Source organism: Bombina bombina, chromosome 1 (genome assembly GCF_027579735.1).
Source record: "Bombina bombina isolate aBomBom1 chromosome 1, aBomBom1.pri, whole genome shotgun sequence".
Classification (NCBI taxonomy): domain Eukaryota; kingdom Metazoa; phylum Chordata; class Amphibia; order Anura; family Bombinatoridae; genus Bombina; species Bombina bombina.
The window spans coordinates 354,308,669-354,323,046 of NC_069499.1; the positions used below are offsets into that span (position 1 = coordinate 354,308,669).

The following is a 14,378-nucleotide window of genomic DNA, read 5'->3' on the forward strand; positions in this document are numbered from 1 at the left end:
ATACAATAACCCCCCCAACATTACAACCCACCACCCACATACCCCTAATCTAATCCAAACCCCCCTTAAATAAACCTAACACTAAGCCCCTGAAGATCTTCCTACCTTGTCTTCACCTCACCGGGTTCACCGATCGGTCCAGAAGAGGGTCCGAAGTCTTGATCCAAGCCCAAGCGCGGGGCTGTAGAGTGACGTCCATCCTCGGGCTGAAGTCTGGATCCAAGCGGCAAATGAAGAAGTCCATCTTCGGGAAGAAATCTTCATCCTATCCGGGCAGAAGAGGACATCCGGACCGGCAAACATCTTCATCCAAGCCGCATCTTCTATGTTGTTCCATCGGATGACAAGCGGCTGATCTTGAAGACCTCCGGCGCAGATCCATCCTCTTCGTTCGACGTCCAACTGAAGAATGAAGGTTCCTTTAAGGGACGTCATCCAAGATGGCGTCCCTCGAATTCCGATTGGCTGATAGGATTCTATCAGCCAATCGGAATTAAGATAGGAAAATTCTGATTGGCTGATGGAATCAGCCAATCAGAATCAAGTTCAATCCAATTGGCTGATCCGATCAGCCAGATTGAGCTCGCATTCTATTGGCTGATCGGAACAGCCAATAGAATGCGAGCTCAATCTGATTGGCTGATTGGATCAGCCAATCGGATTGAACTTGATTCTGATTGGCTGATTCCATCAGCCAATCAGAATTTTCCTACCTTAATTCCGATTGGCTGATAGAATCCTATCAGCCAATCGGAATTCGAGGGACGCCATCTTGGATGACGTCCCTTAAAGGAACCTTCATTCTTCAGTTGGACGTCGAACGAAGAGGATGGATCCGCGCCGGAGGTCTTCAAGATCAGCCGCTCGTCATCCGATGGAACAACATAGAAGATGCGGCTTGGATGAAGATGTTTGCCGGTCCGGATGTCCTCTTCTGCCCGGATAGGATGAAGATTTCTTCCCGAAGATGGACTTCTTCATTTGCTGCTTGGATCCAGACTTCAGCCCGAGGATGGACGTCACTCTTCAGCCCCCCGCTTGGGCTTGGATCAAGACTTCGGACCCTCTTCTGGACCGATCGGTGAACCCGGTGAGGTGAAGACAAGGTAGGAAGATCTTCAGGGGCTTAATGTTAGGCTTATTTAAGGGGGGGTTTGGGTTAGATTAGGGGTATGTGGGTGGTGGGTTGTAATGTTAGGGGGGGGTATTGTATGGTTTTTTTTTTACAGGCAAAAGAGCTGAATTCTTTGGGGCATGCCCCGCAAAGGGCCCTTTTCAGGGCTGGTAAGGTAAAAGAGCTTTGAACTTTTGTAATTTAGAATAGGGTAGGGCATTTTTTTATTTTGGGGGTCTCTGTTATTTTATTAGGGGGCTTAGAGTAGGTGTAATTAGTTTAAAATTGTTGTAATATTTTTCTAATGTTTGTAAAAAAAAAAGTGCCCGTAAGCACCGCTGGTATCGAGAGTTGAAGTTGCGGTAAATATGCTATACGCTCCTTTTTTGGAGCCTAACGCAGCCATTCTGTGAACTCTAAATACCAGCGGTATTTAAAAGGTGCGGCCAGAAAAAAAGCATGCGTAGCTAACGCACCCCTTTGGCCGCAAAACTCTAAATCTAGGCGTTGGTATTCTTAGTTGAAAGCTTAACCTAGGAGGTTCATATGCTAATTTCTTAGACCTTGAAGGCCACCTCTTCTCAGAATGCATTTTAAAAGTTTTTCACCACTAGAGGGTGCTATTTCATGTGTTTCATATAGATAACACTGTGCTCATGCACGTGAAGTTATCTGGGAGCTAAACTGCAAGTCTGTCAAAAGAACTGAAATAAAGGGGCAGTTTGCAGAGGCTTAGATACAAGATAATCACAGAGGTAAAAAGTATATAAATATAACTGTGTTGGTTATGCAAAACTGGGAAATGGGTAATAAAAGGATTATCTATCTTTTAAACAATAAAAATGATGGTGTAGACTGTCCCTTTAAGAGGCCTTTATTACCCCATCACCATAAAAATATATCATAAAACTCCACATTTAAAAGAATGAGGTGCCACATTTCAAATATGGGGTTTAATTTTCTTATAGCTATCAAGTGATTGTTACAGTAAAAATTATAATAATCTAGCAATAACTACTAGCCTCATTTTGTTGTTGATGTTAGGGTCCATAGATCCATGAAAGAACTAAGGAAATGTAAAAATAGATATTTTTAAAAAATTCTATATGATAATTTTTCACACAACTATTTTAATTTTTTTCCCCTTCATGTTTTTTTGTTATGCTGAGTGAGTGAGCACGCTAACCTGACACGAATTAGACAACTGCGCTAACCCAAAGGTAGTTATGAATATTTTACATTCCAATATTCTTCATATAGAAAATGTTATATTTACTTTTAAATATATAGTTCTATATATAAATGATGATATATTTTTTTGTAAAATATATATCTATACCTATATATCTATATGAATATATATATATATAGGAATATCTATTTAAAAATACATAAAACATTCTCTCCTATGTGAAGAACATTGGAATGTAAAATATTTACAGTACATACACAGTAAAACATATTATTAAAATTTATTAAAAATAAAATTTCTTGTTTTCAGGTATTTGACATGAAAGAGAAGTGGAGGTTGCTCCATTGGGGCAGTAGGAGCAACATCCCACAAGTTTTTGGTCAAAGGGGCAAAAAAAAAATAAAGAAAAAAATCTTTGAAAATACTATCAAGAGATAAATCTAATGGGATTTTTTTTTTAAATCTGCCCTGACTTAGAGCACTTTACGCATGCTCTGTCTGCTGCTATAAGAAATTTCTGACATCATCCATTGTTTCCTTATAGACGTTTAGGAACAAACATCCTTGAAAAAAACAAAACAAAGGGCTCTTAACGTCCCATTGGGTGACAGCCTAGGAGAGTGGGATTACACATTTTGCAGGCTTTACAACTCCGGTACTTCTACCATAATGACACAGGACCGGCAGGTTGTTGCCACCTCCTCCATGGGGGCCAGTAAAGCACAGTGCAGAGCGGTAAGTATGGGACTTACTCAGTGTTGGATCTGTTAAATGAAGAGTTATATTTGACAATAACATGGTCCCTGCTGCCCTGCATATAATTTGTCATGTCCAAGTGACCCCCTGCACATTCCATTGTGCTTTCTCAGTGCTTCTGCTCACTGCCCTTTTTAATTTGCTAGAGCAGTGCTTGGAAGGCTGTTAGCAGAAGCACTGAGAGGGAATTGCTGGAGAGCTGGGAAACACATTACCGTGGTCCTGGCATTAGCCTTGTAAACGTGGACACAGAAGATCACTGTGCTGGATGCCTGACAGACTTCTACAGGGGAGGGCACTGTCAGCTGCAAAGGGGAAGTTGCTGGGACCTATGTTAGATGCAGATCTGGTTCTGGCTCACTAAACAGCGGTTTCAGCGAGGGGACTGAACTTCTTCCCTACCTGCTCTCCCCATTCCTCATTACTAGGCCAGTAATCTTTTATAAAATATTTTAGAGCTTGCAGGGCCAGGTGGTGCAGCAGTGGGCCTGGTTGTTAGATTACATCAGCACCGCTGTTCAGAGCTTGGCCCTGCAAGCTCTAAAAGATTACTGGCCCGGTATGAAGGATTGCAGCATGGTAGTTATGAATGGAATGCCTAACTTGATAGGCTGTCAAGTTAGGCAGTGTATGGATCACCCCAAGAGCTGCTACATAAATGCTTATGGGGCATGACAGCAGGTAAATAGCAATTCAGCTTCCTCAGAATGAGAGACAGATTGTGAACAGGAAAATTAATGATGGCATATGGGAAAAAACAATATATTTAGATATAGATATAAATGTATTCCCTGGAAATATGAATGCTTAATTGATATCAAGAATATGAATATATGGAAACCTAGTTAATTTCCTTAAGTTCCCTTTTAATTTAGTTTTTTTTAAAGAACAGTGGGACTAGTGTATAAATGTAGAGCCATCTGAGGGGCATGACTTTAAATTTAAGGGGGTGTGGCCAAGTCTACAAACTAGTAATTTTCTGAAAGTGCTTGATCTGCTAAAAAAAAAACAAGGTATAATGTCTTGGGTAAAACTAAGTTGAAATTTAGGTGTAAATGCAATGAGGGTGAAACAACTAAAACATCTCTAGCACATGGGTGTGAAATGGCAGCATAGGGTTAAAAAGGAAAATTAAAAAGTAACTAAAACGATGAGACTCAATAGAGCTGCTGTTGAAGTAAACTATATTTAAAAGGCTATTATAGTGATAAAATTAAATGCCCACATTTGTTGAGCATGTAATTTTATCACTAGCGATGCTGCACAGCTATGTGTTTAACCCACTCAAAGAGGTTAACACATAGCTAAAGTACTGCTCAAGACCCACAGAGCTTTGCTGGTCGATAGTGGAAACTGCTGATTCAATCAGCAGCATTAGTTGCACAACCCATAGCTTTGTTAGTGATACAATGACGTGCTCTAACAAAATAGAACATATATTTATATCTATAATGTCCCTTTAAAGGTACATGAAGCACAACTTTTTTAATTTAATTATTTATACTGAGCATACAATTTAAGAAAATCTTCTAATTTTTTTCTATTATGAAATGTGCTTCAGTGTATGTTTGTTAAAGAGAATACCTAGGTATATGTGTTTGGCGCACTACGTGGCAGCAGTTAAAAGTATTCTAGCTAATTTGCTGCCAATGGCCTGGTTTCCATGATGTGGAAAAGTTTGGAAACTGGTGATAAAAACATTTATCTCCAATAAAGTCTATGGAGAATTTTAATGTTACCCTCAGATTCCAAACTTTACTACCTCAATCTAAACTACCCCTATGTTGGTACACATATGTGCATGCTCCTGAGCACACCTACCTGCTTTTCAATAAAGGATAACAAAAAGTTTTTTTTTTTTAAATTGTACCCATTATTTCAATCATGTAAGAAAAATTAGCGAGGTGCATCTATTTCAAGTGGCACGTGAATTGTAATTATGGATAAAAAGCAAATTGCCATGTACACTGTCTGTGACTAGACCATTCAAGGTTAACACAACAGCAAGAAAATGTAATCAGAACCAAACATATTATAGTAAACCATTATAACTGAAAATGTGATACACGTTTGCTTTAAAGAATTGGCTGTAAGGACTGCTTAACCTTCAATACTCGGTACTATAGATTACATGTATATAATATGTATTTATAAAAAAGACGATTTAGTGATTCACCATTTAAATGCCACATATGTATTTTTATAAAATATTTAAATCAGTCAGACCGCCTAAACACGCAAAGCAACTAAACAAAGCACAGTGATCTATTTGCAAAAAAAAAAAACAACGACACAAACATCGAATAACCTAATGTTATGTAAATTGTAAGGTAGTGTAAAGGTGGATAACCCCTTAAACGAGAAAAATACAAATCCCGTAATGCTTAGCGGCAGTAATGCTGTCATCAGCCGTCGCACAAACTACAGTCTAGATTTGAGAAGGGTCTAGCTGCAGACTGGAGCTCCACTATAGACAGGAAACATGTGACCTCCACTCAAAGCTTTTTTTTTTTAAATCAACTTTAATGTAACAAACAACCTATAGACAATCATTCTGAAAACGAAACATTTTGCAGCTTTCTTGTTCTTCTTAAAGTGAAAGTAAATCCTAGTGTTTTACAAACGCTAGGATTTACTATTGAAACAAATAAAGGGCACTTTCACTCATGAAGTATAAGATACTTCATGTAGAAAGCTCCTATATTTGATTAAATCGATCGCCGTTTTTAGCTGCCACAGCAGCCCACGGCTAAAAAATTTTTTGGCTAAGAGGTGACGTTTTCATCTCTTAGCCAATAGCCGTGCGGTAAATCCGACTTGGCGCCCATGGGAGCCGTATTTACTGCACTGCTATTGGCTAAGAGGTGAAAATGTCACCTCTTATCCAAAATGTATTTTAGCCATGCTCTGCTGTAGGAGCTAAGAGCAGTGATCGATTGAATCAAATAAAGGAGCTTTCTACCTGAAGTATCTTATACTTCATGAATGAAAGTGCCCTTTATTTGTTTTAATAGTAAATCCTAGCGTTTGTAAAACGCGAGGATTTACTTTCACTTTAATGTGCACTCACAGTGGTTACCTTATAAATGACAATCAGCATAAACCACTGTGAGTGCACATTAAGAAGAACAAGAAAGCTGCAAAATGTTTCGTTTTCAGAATGATTGTCTATAGGTTGTTTGTTACATTAAAGTTGATTTAAAAAAAAAAAAAAAAAAGCTTTGAGTGCAGGTTTCCTGTCTAGAGTCAGTGGAGGTCACATGTTTCCTGTCTAGAGTGGAGCTCCAGTCTGCAGCTAGACTACTTTGCTAGATTTAGCATTAGGAGCAAAAAAAACCCAAAAAACTACATTTCCCTGCGGGCTATGCGCTCTTTAATGCATAATGGAAACGGCAGGTGAGAACATACTTTATTAGTAGTTCCGGTGAAGTGCATGTTGGAAGAGTCATTTACTTTAGTAGAAAGTCTGGTCTCATTGTTGTCATTGCTTTACCAACAAAAATATAATTTTGCAATGTCGTATTTTAAAACATAAAGTGAAGTGCTTTGAATGCACGCCTTCTTGTTTGTATGCGTTTGAGGTTGTAGGTTAAGTTATTTTATAGGGACATACTAAACTGCATATTGGGATGATTGGGATGATGGGATGATTGGCTGCAATGCTAAACACTATCACTAGATGTCATTATACTTTCTACACACATTCATGGTAATGACTCTGCTGTAACTCAAATTATGTTGTTCTTTTCTGCACTGCTTGATACTAAGTTGCAAACAGTAGTTGCAAATGTTTAACTATTCACTTGCTGACATATATACAGTTGTATAATGGAATCACATTAAATAATATAATAGAAAAATACTTTTGTGGGACTACATTACTAATTTAATATAGTACATGTATGTGCAAAGCAACACATTTAACCTGTTTTGATAGCAACCTGTGAATAGATGTTTTAAACATGGGGATTATGGGTTACACATGCCAAGGAAAATTTTAATTTCTGATAAGAATATGGTTATAACTATTTTTCTACATGGGGATTATGGGTTAAATATAATGGTTGCACATGCAGAAGAACACATTTAACCTGTTTCTGATAGGAATATGGTTCTAATTATTTTTATACATAGGGATTATGGGTGAAATATCATGGTTACACATGCAGAAGAACACATTTGACCTGTTTCTGATAGGAATATGGTTCTAATTATTTTTATACATGGGGATTATGGGTGAAATATCATGGTTACACATGCAGAGGAACACATTTCACCTGTTTCTGATAGGAATATGGTTCTAATTATTTTTATACATGGGGATTATGGGTGAAATACCATGGTTACACATGCAGAAGAACACATTTGACCTGTTTCTCATAGGAAAATGGTTATAATTATTTTTACACATGGGGATAATGGGTGAAATATCATGGTTACACATGCAGAAGAACACATTTCACCTGTTTCTGATAAGAATATGGTTCTAATTATTTTTATACATGGGGATTATGGGTGAAATATCATGGTTACACATGCAGAAGAACACATTTGACCTGTTTCTCATAGGAAAATGGTTATAATTATTTTTATACATGGGGATAATGGGTGAAATATCATGGTTACACATGCAGAAGAACACATTTCACCTGTTTCTGATAAGAATATGGTTCTAATTATTTTTATACATGGGGATTATGGGTGAAATACCATGGTTACACATGCAGAAGAACACATTTGACCTGTTTCTGATAGGAAAATGGTTATAATTATTTTTATACATGGGGATTATGGGTGAAATATCATGGTTACACATGCAGAAGAACACATTTCACCTGTTTCTGATAGGAATATGGTTCTAATTATTTTTATACATGGGGATTATGGGTGAAATATCATGGTTACACATGCAGAAGAACAAATTTGACCTGTTTCTGATAGCAAAAATGGTTATAATTATTTTTCTACATGGGGATTATGGGTGGAATATCATGGTTACACATGCAGAGGAACACATTTAACCTGTTTCTGATAAGAATTTGGATATAATTATTTTTATATATATATGGGGATTATGGGTGAAATATCATGGTTACACATGCAGAAGAACACATTTGACCTGTTTCTGATAGGAATTTGGTTATAACTATTTTTCTACATGGGGATTATGGGTGAAATATCATGGTTACACATGCAGAGGAACACATTTGACCTGTTTCTGATAGGAATATGGTTCTAATTATTTGTATACATGGGGATTATGGGTGAAATATCATGGTTACACATGCAGAAGAACACATTTGACCTGATTCTGATAGGAAAATGGTTATAATTATTTTTATGCATGGGGATTATGGGTGAAATATCGTGGTTACACATGCAGAAGAACACATTTGACCTGTTTCTGATAGGAATATTGTTCTAATTATTTTTATACATGGGGATTATGGGTGAAATATCGTGGTTACACATGCAGAAGAACACATTTGACCTGTTTCTGATAGGAAAATGGTTATAATTATTTTTATACATGGGGATTATGGGTGAAATATCATGGTTACACATGCAGAAGAACACATTTCACCTGTTTCTGATAAGAATATGGTTCTAATTATTTTTATGCATGGGGATTATGGGTGAAATACCATGGTTACACATGCAGAAAAACACATTTGACCTGTTTCTGATAGGAAAATGGTTATAATTATTTTTATACATGGGGATTATGGGTGAAATATCATGGTTACACATGCAGAAGAACACATTTCACCTGTTTCTGATAGGAATATGGTTCTAATTATTTTTATACATGGGGATTATGGGTAAAATATCATGGTTACACATGCAGAAGAACAAATTTGACCTGTTTCTGATAGCAAAAATGGTTATAATTATTTTTCTACATGGGGATTATGGGTGGAATATCATGGTTACACATGCAGAGGAACACATTTGACCTGTTTCTGATAAGAATTTGGATATAATTATTTTTATATATGGGGATTATGGGTGAAATATCATGGTTACACATGCAGAAGAACACATTTGACCTGTTTCTGATAGGAATATGGTTATAATTATTTTTATACATGGGGATTATGGGTGAAATTCCATGGTTACACATGCTTAAGAACACATTTGACCTGTTTCTGATAGGAATTTGGTTATAACTATTTTTCTACATGGGGATTATGGGTGAAATATCATGGTTACACATGCAGAGGAACACATTTGACCTGTTTCTGATAGGAATATTGTTCTAATTATTTTTATACATGGGGATTATGGGTGAAATATCGTGGTTACACATGCAGAAGAACACATTTGACCTGTTTCTGATAGGAATATGGTTATAATTATTTTTATATATGGGGATTATGGGTGAAATATGGTTACACATGCAGAGGAACACATTTGACCTGTTTCTGATAGGAAAATGGTTATAATTATTTTTATACATGGGGATTATGGGTGAAATATCATGGTTACACATGCAGAAGAACACATTTCACCTGTTTCTGATAGGAATATGGTTCTAATTATTTTTATACATGGGGATTATGGGTGAAATACCATGGTTACACATGCAGAAGAACACATTTGACCTGTTTCTTATAGGAAAATGGTTATAATTATTTTTATACATGGGATTATGGGTGAAATATCATGGTTACACATGCAGAAGAACATATTTGACCTGTTTCTGATAGGAAAATGGTTATAATTATTTTTCTACATGGGGATTATGGGTATCATGTAAATCATGCTTTGCTATTGTGATAGATTAGGTGTAATTAGTTTAAAATTTGTAATTATTTTTTTATTTTCTGTAATTTAGTGTTTGTTGTTTTTTTTCGTACTTTATTTTATTTTATTGTATTTAATTGTATTTAGTTTAGGGATTTAAATTAATTATAGTGTAGTGTTAGGTGTAATTGTAACTTAGGTTCGGTTTAATTTTACAGGTTTTGTACTTATTTTAGCTAGGTAGTTATTAAATAGTTAATAACTATTTATAACTATTCTACCTAGTTAAAATAAATACAAAGTTGCCTGTAAAATAAAATAAACCCTAAGCTAGCTACAATGTAACTATTAGTTATATTGTAGCTAGCATACGGCTAGATTTAGAGTTTTCCGGCCAAAGGGGTGCATTAGCTACGCGTGTTTTTTCCCCCCGCACCTTTTAAATAACGCTGGTATTTAGAGTTCTCTGAAGGGCTGCGTTAGGCTCCAAAAAGGGAGCATAGAGGCATATTTACCGCCACTTCAACTCTCAATACCAGCGTTTCTTACGGTAGCGGCTAGCTTGAAAAACGTGCTCATGCACGATTCCCCATAGGAAACAATGGGGCAGTTTGGGATGAAAAAAAAACTAACTCCTGCAAAAAAGCAGCGTTAAGCTCCCAACGCAGCCCCATTGTTTCCTATGGGGAAACACTTTCTAAGTCTGCACCTAACACCCTAACATGTACCCGAGTCTAAATACCCTAATCTTACACTTATTAACCTCTAATCTGCCGCCCCCGCTATCGCCGACCTCTGCATTTTATTATTGACCCCTAATCTGCCGCTCCGGACACCGCCGCAACCTACATTATACCTATGTACCCCTAATCTGCTGCCCACAACATCAGCCAATCAGATTCAAGTTCAATCATTGGGTTCAATCAGATCAGATTGATCCAATCAGCCAATCAGATTGAGCTCGCATTCTATTGGCTGATCGGAACAGCCAATTTAGGGCGTTAGCCCAGAAAGCTCTTAACTACTGACTTTTTTCTGCAGATGGAGTCTTGTCGGTAGAGGGTCTAATGCTCACTTCAGCCAAGACTCTAAATACCGGCGTTAGGAAGATTGAAAAGATAGGCTACGCAATTGACGTAAGGGGATCTGCGGTATGGACAAGTCGCGGCTGGAAAGTGAGCGTTAGACCCTTTCCTGGCTGACTCTAAATACCAACGGGCGGTAAAAAGCAGCGTTAGGAGCCATTAACGCTGCTTTTGACGGCTAACGCAGAACTTTAAATTTAGGCGTTAGGGTTTATTTTATAGGTAAGTATTTAGTTTTAAATATGATTAATTTATTTAATTGTAGTAATTTTATTTAGATTATTTTAAATTATATTTAAGTTAGGGGGGTGTTAGGGTTAGGGTTAGACTTAGATTTAGGGGTTAATATATTTAGTATATTGGCTGCGACGTTGGGGGCGGCAAATTAGGGGTTAATAAATGTAGGTAGGTGTCGGCGATGTTAGGGCCGGCAGATTAGGGGTTAATAATATTTAACTAGTGTTTGCGAGGCGGAAATGCGGCGGTTTAGGGGTTAATATATTTATTAATGTGGAGGCAATGTCCGGTCGGCAGATTAGGGGTTAAAATTTTTAGTTACATGTTTGCGATGTGGGGGGGCTCGGTTTAGGGGTTAATAGGTAGTTTATGGGTGTTAGTGTACTTTTTAGCACTTTAGTTAAGAGTTTTATGTTACGGCGTTAGCCCATAAAACTCTTAACTACTGACTTTTAAATGCAGTAGGAGTCTTGACAGGAGAGGCTGTACCTCTTACTTTTTCCAAGATCGTAATACCGGCATTACGAAAATCCCATTGAAAAGATAGGATACGCAATTAATGTAAGGGGATTTGCGGTATCCTCGAGTCGCGGAAAAATGTGAGCGGTACATCTGTACCTGCCAGACTCGTAATACCAGCGGGCGTTAAAAAGTAGCGTTGGGACCTCTCAACGCTTTTTTACCCTAACGCAAGACTCGTAATCTAGACGTTGATCTGACACTTAAGGAAATACCGCTGACAATCAAATATTTAATCCATCATCTTCGGGATTTAAAAGGATGTTAAACAGTCGGTTCTAATATTTGTAATAAAAAAAAGCACTAAGCAGTTGCTTATACTAAATATAAATCATTGCAATATGTATTATTCATGTATTTCAAAGGATTTTACCTATTATTTATTTTTCACACTACATTTGGGCTTCCTGTCACAGCCCTACAAGAAGGAGAAGGCCTTTGCAGGAAGGTTTATCTTAGCCTAATGTCATAAAACTTCTAGGTTAGTGAATCGACTAGATAACAGGGAGTCAGATTTGTTCATGCCCAGAACTGACAGAATAAAAACTTACTCCTAGATTACGAGTCTTGCGTTAGCCGTAAAAAGCAGCGTTGAGAGGTCCCAATGCTGCTTTTTAACGCCTGCTGGTATTACGAGTCTGACAGGTACAGGTGTACTGCTCACTTTTTTTCCACGATTTTAACATACCGCAAATCCCCTTAAGTCAATTGCGTATCCTATCTTTTTAATGGGATTTTACGAGTCTTGGAAAAAGTGAGCGGTACACCCTCTCCTGTCAAGACTCCTACCGCTTTTAAAAGTCATTAGTTAAAGGATTACTTTCTGTTATAATTTTTAAGCTAAACAACTAACATATTAAAGTTAATAAACATTAATTAAAACCTACTGACCTATATTTTCTCCAAAACAAAGTTTCATAACGTTATAAAAGTTATATCTTTTATTCCCCGATGATGTCACATTATCATGCCCACTATTTTCAGCACTGCGTGTTCAAAATACTTAAACCAATGAAATTGTATTAAAAGCGCCATTTTGAAACCTAGGTATTGTAAACGGATTGGTACAGAGCAAAGGATACCCACGGAGTGGGTTTGGAAAACAATTAAATTTGCAGACAAGATTTCTGATATGATAGTAGAGATATGTTAATGAAATGCTATTGATAAAAAGCGTATTTGCGGTAGTTAGTTAGTAACAGGCATAGAAAATATTTACTTACAGTGGCCCTTTAAGAGTTTTATGGGCTAACGCAGTAACATAAAACTCTTAACTAAAGTGCTAAAAAGTACACTAACACCCATAAACTACCTATTAACCCCTAAACCGAGCCCCCCCCCCCCACATCGCAAACACTTAAATAAAGTTTTTAACCCCTAATCTGCCGAGACCGGACATCGCCGCCACTTAAATAAATGTATTAACCCCTAAACCGCCGCGCTCCCGCCTCGCAAACACTAGTTAAATATTATTAAACCCTAATCTGCCGTCCCTAACATCGCTGACACCTACCTACATTTATTAACCCTAATTTGCCGCCCCCAACTTTGCCGCCACTATACTAAATTTATTAACCCCTAAACCTAAGTCTAACACCCCCTAACTTAAATATAATTTAAATAAAACGAAATAAAATTACTATTATTACCTAAATTATTCCTATTTAAAACTAAATACTTACCTGTAAAATAAACCCTAAGCTAGCTACAATATAACTAATAATTACATTGTAGCAACTTTGTATTTATTTTAACTAGGTACAATAGTTATTAAATAGTTATTAACTATTTAATAACTACCTAGCTAAAATAAATACAAATTTACCTGTAAAATAAACCCTAACCTAAGTTACAATTACACCTAACACTACACTATAATTAAATTAATTACCTAAACTAACTACAATTAATTACAATTAAATTAAATAACTAAAGTACGAACCCCCCCCCACTAAATTACAGAAAATAAAAAATAATTACAAATTTTTAAACTAATTACACCTAATCTAATCCCCCTAATAAAATAAAAAAGTCCCTCAAAATAAAAAAATTCCCTACCCTATACTAAATTACAAATAGCCCTTAAAAGGGCCTTTTGCGGGGCATTGCCCCAAAGTAATCAGCTCTTTTACCTGTAAAAAAAAAAATACAATACCCCCCCCAACATTAAAACCCATCACCCACACACCCAACCCTACTCTAAAACCCACCCAATCCCCCCTTAATAAAACCTAACACTACCCCCTTGAAGATCACCCTACCTTGAGACGTCTTCACCCAGCCGGGCACAAGTGGTCCTCCAGAGGGGCAGAAGTCTTCATCCGATCGGGCAGAAGAGGACCTCCAGACGGGCAGAAGTCTTCATCCAGACGGCATCTTCTATCTTCATCCATCCGGAGCAGAGCGGGTCCATCTTGAAGCCAGCCGACGCGGAGCATCCATCCAGACCGATGACTACCCGAGGAATGACCGTTCCTTTAAATGACGTCATCCAAGATGGCGTCACACATGGGTGAGCCAATCAATCAATTATATATGCAGCCACCAATCAATAGCTAGAACCTAGGCTCTCTGCTGCTCCTGAGCTTGCTAGATAAACCTTTCAGCAAAGGATAACAAGAGAAGGAAGCAAATTAAATAATAGAAGTAAATTGGAAAGTTGTTTAAAATTGTATTCTTTAACTGAATCATGGAAGAAATTTTTTAGGTTTCATGTCCCTTTAAGTAT

At 37.2% G+C, this 14,378-nt stretch overlaps 1 protein-coding gene across 1 annotated transcript in view; it reads left to right on the forward strand.

Annotated features, from left to right (window-relative positions):
* Positions 1-6,339: 6,339 nt before the first annotated feature.
* The window catches only part of LOC128645314 (peroxisomal N(1)-acetyl-spermine/spermidine oxidase), a 147,452-nt gene continuing 139,413 nt past the window's right edge, over positions 6,340-14,378 (forward strand). The window contains exon 1 of the mRNA XM_053698208.1: positions 6,340-6,458. The gene's annotated coding sequence lies outside the window, so the exon portion shown is untranslated. The remainder of the gene's footprint in view (positions 6,459-14,378) is intronic.